A 7,421-nucleotide genomic window follows, 5' to 3' on the forward strand; every position below is an offset into this window, starting at 1 on the left:
AACTTGGTTCTTCGAACATTCGGTATTTGGCTATGCTTACTAACTTTGATTCGGCAACCTGTTTTTGACGAATTTTATTAATTTTTACGATTTCAATGCGAAAATGACTGTGTTTAATGAAATCATTAGAATTTTACACACATAATTCACTACAATTACAAGTACATTTGATTTAAATAGTTAAGGATATTGGACTGGTAACCATCGCGTTTGGCGAACAACCAATGTAAAAACTCACCACCAGCTGGCGTTTAGTAAAACATGATCAAACTTGGTTCTTCGAACATTCGGTATTTGGCTATGCTTACTAACTTTGATTCGGCAACCTGTTTTTGACGAATTTTATTAATTTTTACGATTTCAATGCGAAAATGACTGTGTTTAATGAAATCATTAGAATTTTACACACATAATTCACTACAATTACAAGTACATTTGATTTAAATAGTTAAGGATATTGGACTGGTAACCATCGCGTTTGGCGAACAACCAATGTAAAAAACTCACCACCAGCTGGCGTTTAGTAAAACATGATCAAACTTGGTTCTTCGAACATTCGGTATTTGGCTATGCTTACTAACTTTGATTCGGCAACCTGTTTTTGACGAATTTTATTAATTTTTACGATTTCAATGCGAAAATGACTGTGTTTAATGAAATCATTAGAATTTTACACACATAATTCACTACAATTACAAGTACATTTGATTTAAATAGTTAAGGATATTGGACTGGTAACCATCGCGTTTGGCGAACAACCAATGTAAAAACTCACCACCAGCTGGCGTTTAGTAAAACATGATCAAACTTGGTTCTTCGAACATTCGGTATTTGGCTATGCTTACTAACTTTGATTCGGCAACCTGTTTTTGACGAATTTTATTAATTTTTACGATTTCAATGCGAAAATGACTGTGTTTAATGAAATCATTAGAATTTTACACACATAATTCACTACAATTACAAGTACATTTGATTTAAATAGTTAAGGATATTGGACTGGTAACCATCGCGTTTGGCGAACAACCAATGTAAAAACTCACCACCAGCTGGCGTTTAGTAAAACATGATCAAACTTGGTTCTTCGAACATTCGGTATTTGGCTATGCTTACTAACTTTGATTCGGCAACCTGTTTTTGACGAATTTTATTAATTTTTACGATTTCAATGCGAAAATGACTGTGTTTAATGAAATCATTAGAATTTTACACACATAATTCACTACAATTACAAGTACATTTGATTTAAATAGTTAAGGATATTGGACTGGTAACCATCGCGTTTGGCGAACAACCAATGTAAAAACTCACCACCAGCTGGCGTTTAGTAAAACATGATCAAACTTGGTTCTTCGAACATTCGGTATTTGGCTATGCTTACTAACTTTGATTCGGCAACCTGTTTTTGACGAATTTTATTAATTTTTACGATTTCAATGCGAAAATGACTGTGTTTAATGAAATCATTAGAATTTTACACACATAATTCACTACAATTACAAGTACATTTGATTTAAATAGTTAAGGATATTGGACTGGTAACCATCGCGTTTGGCGAACAACCAATGTAAAAACTCACCACCAGCTGGCGTTTAGTAAAACATGATCAAACTTGGTTCTTCGAACATTCGGTATTTGGCTATGCTTACTAACTTTGATTCGGCAACCTGTTTTTGACGAATTTTATTAATTTTTACGATTTCAATGCGAAAATGACTGTGTTTAATGAAATCATTAGAATTTTACACACATAATTCACTACAATTACAAGTACATTTGATTTAAATAGTTAAGGATATTGGACTGGTAACCATCGCGTTTGGCGAACAACCAATGTAAAAACTCACCACCAGCTGGCGTTTAGTAAAACATGATCAAACTTGGTTCTTCGAACATTCGGTATTTGGCTATGCTTACTAACTTTGATTCGGCAACCTGTTTTTGACGAATTTTATTAATTTTTACGATTTCAATGCGAAAATGACTGTGTTTAATGAAATCATTAGAATTTTACACACATAATTCACTACAATTACAAGTACATTTGATTTAAATAGTTAAGGATATTGGACTGGTAACCATCGCGTTTGGCGAACAACCAATGTAAAAACTCACCACCAGCTGGCGTTTAGTAAAACATGATCAAACTTGGTTCTTCGAACATTCGGTATTTGGCTATGCTTACTAACTTTGATTCGGCAACCTGTTTTTGACGAATTTTATTAATTTTTACGATTTCAATGCGAAAATGACTGTGTTTAATGAAATCATTAGAATTTTACACACATAATTCACTACAATTACAAGTACATTTGATTTAAATAGTTAAGGATATTGGACTGGTAACCATCGCGTTTGGCGAACAACCAATGTAAAAACTCACCACCAGCTGGCGTTTAGTAAAACATGATCAAACTTGGTTCTTCGAACATTCGGTATTTGGCTATGCTTACTAACTTTGATTCGGCAACCTGTTTTTGACGAATTTTATTAATTTTTACGATTTCAATGCGAAAATGACTGTGTTTAATGAAATCATTAGAATTTTACACACATAATTCACTACAATTACAAGTACATTTGATTTAAATAGTTAAGGATATTGGACTGGTAACCATCGCGTTTGGCGAACAACCAATGTAAAAACTCACCACCAGCTGGCGTTTAGTAAAACATGATCAAACTTGGTTCTTCGAACATTCGGTATTTGGCTATGCTTACTAACTTTGATTCGGCAACCTGTTTTTGACGAATTTTATTAATTTTTACGATTTCAATGCGAAAATGACTGTGTTTAATGAAATCATTAGAATTTTACACACATAATTCACTACAATTACAAGTACATTTGATTTAAATAGTTAAGGATATTGGACTGGTAACCATCGCGTTTGGCGAACAACCAATGTAAAAACTCACCACCAGCTGGCGTTTAGTAAAACATGATCAAACTTGGTTCTTCGAACATTCGGTATTTGGCTATGCTTACTAACTTTGATTCGGCAACCTGTTTTTGACGAATTTTATTAATTTTTACGATTTCAATGCGAAAATGACTGTGTTTAATGAAATCATTAGAATTTTACACACATAATTCACTACAATTACAAGTACATTTGATTTAAATAGTTAAGGATATTGGACTGGTAACCATCGCGTTTGGCGAACAACCAATGTAAAAACTCACCACCAGCTGGCGTTTAGTAAAACATGATCAAACTTGGTTCTTCGAACATTCGGTATTTGGCTATGCTTACTAACTTTGATTCGGCAACCTGTTTTTGACGAATTTTATTAATTTTTACGATTTCAATGCGAAAATGACTGTGTTTAATGAAATCATTAGAATTTTACACACATAATTCACTACAATTACAAGTACATTTGATTTAAATAGTTAAGGATATTGGACTGGTAACCATCGCGTTTGGCGAACAACCAATGTAAAAACTCACCACCAGCTGGCGTTTAGTAAAACATGATCAAACTTGGTTCTTCGAACATTCGGTATTTGGCTATGCTTACTAACTTTGATTCGGCAACCTGTTTTTGACGAATTTTATTAATTTTTACGATTTCAATGCGAAAATGACTGTGTTTAATGAAATCATTAGAATTTTACACACATAATTCACTACAATTACAAGTACATTTGATTTAAATAGTTAAGGATATTGGACTGGTAACCATCGCGTTTGGCGAACAACCAATGTAAAAACTCACCACCAGCTGGCGTTTAGTAAAACATGATCAAACTTGGTTCTTCGAACATTCGGTATTTGGCTATGCTTACTAACTTTGATTCGGCAACCTGTTTTTGACGAATTTTATTAATTTTTACGATTTCAGTGCGAAAATGACTGTGTTTAATGAAATCATTAGAATTTTACACACATAATTCACTACAATTACAAGTACATTTGATTTAAATAGTTAAGGATATTGGACTGGTAACCATCGCGTTTGGCGAACAACCAATGTAAAAACTCACCACCAGCTGGCGTTTAGTAAAACATGATCAAACTTGGTTCTTCGAACATTCGGTATTTGGCTATGCTTACTAACTTTGATTCGGCAACCTGTTTTTGACGAATTTTATTAATTTTTACGATTTCAATGCGAAAATGACTGTGTTTAATGAAATCATTAGAATTTTACACACATAATTCACTACAATTACAAGTACATTTGATTTAAATAGTTAAGGATATTGGACTGGTAACCATCGCGTTTGGCGAACAACCAATGTAAAAACTCACCACCAGCTGGCGTTTAGTAAAACATGATCAAACTTGGTTCTTCGAACATTCGGTATTTGGCTATGCTTACTAACTTTGATTCGGCAACCTGTTTTTGACGAATTTTATTAATTTTTACGATTTCAATGCGAAAATGACTGTGTTTAATGAAATCATTAGAATTTTACACACATAATTCACTACAATTACAAGTACATTTGATTTAAATAGTTAAGGATATTGGACTGGTAACCATCGCGTTTGGCGAACAACCAATGTAAAAACTCACCACCAGCTGGCGTTTAGTAAAACATGATCAAACTTGGTTCTTCGAACATTCGGTATTTGGCTATGCTTACTAACTTTGATTCGGCAACCTGTTTTTGACGAATTTTATTAATTTTTACGATTTCAATGCGAAAATGACTGTGTTTAATGAAATCATTAGAATTTTACACACATAATTCACTACAATTACAAGTACATTTGATTTAAATAGTTAAGGATATTGGACTGGTAACCATCGCGTTTGGCGAACAACCAATGTAAAAACTCACCACCAGCTGGCGTTTAGTAAAACATGATCAAACTTGGTTCTTCGAACATTCGGTATTTGGCTATGCTTACTAACTTTGATTCGGCAACCTGTTTTTGACGAATTTTATTAATTTTTACGATTTCAATGCGAAAATGACTGTGTTTAATGAAATCATTAGAATTTTACACACATAATTCACTACAATTACAAGTACATTTGATTTAAATAGTTAAGGATATTGGACTGGTAACCATCGCGTTTGGCGAACAACCAATGTAAAAACTCACCACCAGCTGGCGTTTAGTAAAACATGATCAAACTTGGTTCTTCGAACATTCGGTATTTGGCTATGCTTACTAACTTTGATTCGGCAACCTGTTTTTGACGAATTTTATTAATTTTTACGATTTCAATGCGAAAATGACTGTGTTTAATGAAATCATTAGAATTTTACACACATAATTCACTACAATTACAAGTACATTTGATTTAAATAGTTAAGGATATTGGACTGGTAACCATCGCGTTTGGCGAACAACCAATGTAAAAACTCACCACCAGCTGGCGTTTAGTAAAACATGATCAAACTTGGTTCTTCGAACATTCGGTATTTGGCTATGCTTACTAACTTTGATTCGGCAACCTGTTTTTGACGAATTTTATTAATTTTTACGATTTCAATGCGAAAATGACTGTGTTTAATGAAATCATTAGAATTTTACACACATAATTCACTACAATTACAAGTACATTTGATTTAAATAGTTAAGGATATTGGACTGGTAACCATCGCGTTTGGCGAACAACCAATGTAAAAACTCACCACCAGCTGGCGTTTAGTAAAACATGATCAAACTTGGTTCTTCGAACATTCGGTATTTGGCTATGCTTACTAACTTTGATTCGGCAACCTGTTTTTGACGAATTTTATTAATTTTTACGATTTCAATGCGAAAATGACTGTGTTTAATGAAATCATTAGAATTTTACACACATAATTCACTACAATTACAAGTACATTTGATTTAAATAGTTAAGGATATTGGACTGGTAACCATCGCGTTTGGCGAACAACCAATGTAAAAACTCACCACCAGCTGGCGTTTAGTAAAACATGATCAAACTTGGTTCTTCGAACATTCGGTATTTGGCTATGCTTACTAACTTTGATTCGGCAACCTGTTTTTGACGAATTTTATTAATTTTTACGATTTCAATGCGAAAATGACTGTGTTTAATGAAATCATTAGAATTTTACACACATAATTCACTACAATTACAAGTACATTTGATTTAAATAGTTAAGGATATTGGACTGGTAACCATCGCGTTTGGCGAACAACCAATGTAAAAACTCACCACCAGCTGGCGTTTAGTAAAACATGATCAAACTTGGTTCTTCGAACATTCGGTATTTGGCTATGCTTACTAACTTTGATTCGGCAACCTGTTTTTGACGAATTTTATTAATTTTTACGATTTCAATGCGAAAATGACTGTGTTTAATGAAATCATTAGAATTTTACACACATAATTCACTACAATTACAAGTACATTTGATTTAAATAGTTAAGGATATTGGACTGGTAACCATCGCGTTTGGCGAACAACCAATGTAAAAACTCACCACCAGCTGGCGTTTAGTAAAACATGATCAAACTTGGTTCTTCGAACATTCGGTATTTGGCTATGCTTACTAACTTTGATTCGGCAACCTGTTTTTGACGAATTTTATTAATTTTTACGATTTCAATGCGAAAATGACTGTGTTTAATGAAATCATTAGAATTTTACACACATAATTCACTACAATTACAAGTACATTTGATTTAAATAGTTAAGGATATTGGACTGGTAACCATCGCGTTTGGCGAACAACCAATGTAAAAACTCACCACCAGCTGGCGTTTAGTAAAACATGATCAAACTTGGTTCTTCGAACATTCGGTATTTGGCTATGCTTACTAACTTTGATTCGGCAACCTGTTTTTGACGAATTTTATTAATTTTTACGATTTCAATGCGAAAATGACTGTGTTTAATGAAATCATTAGAATTTTACACACATAATTCACTACAATTACAAGTACATTTGATTTAAATAGTTAAGGATATTGGACTGGTAACCATCGCGTTTGGCGAACAACCAATGTAAAAACTCACCACCAGCTGGCGTTTAGTAAAACATGATCAAACTTGGTTCTTCGAACATTCGGTATTTGGCTATGCTTACTAACTTTGATTCGGCAACCTGTTTTTGACGAATTTTATTAATTTTTACGATTTCAATGCGAAAATGACTGTGTTTAATGAAATCATTAGAATTTTACACACATAATTCACTACAATTACAAGTACATTTGATTTAAATAGTTAAGGATATTGGACTGGTAACCATCGCGTTTGGCGAACAACCAATGTAAAAACTCACCACCAGCTGGCGTTTAGTAAAACATGATCAAACTTGGTTCTTCGAACATTCGGTATTTGGCTATGCTTACTAACTTTGATTCGGCAACCTGTTTTTGACGAATTTTATTAATTTTTACGATTTCAATGCGAAAATGACTGTGTTTAATGAAATCATTAGAATTTTACACACATAATTCACTACAATTACAAGTACATTTGATTTAAATAGTTAA

The sequence above is a fragment of the Daphnia carinata genome, chromosome 2, assembly GCF_022539665.2.
Source record: "Daphnia carinata strain CSIRO-1 chromosome 2, CSIRO_AGI_Dcar_HiC_V3, whole genome shotgun sequence".
Taxonomy (NCBI): domain Eukaryota; kingdom Metazoa; phylum Arthropoda; class Branchiopoda; order Diplostraca; family Daphniidae; genus Daphnia; species Daphnia carinata.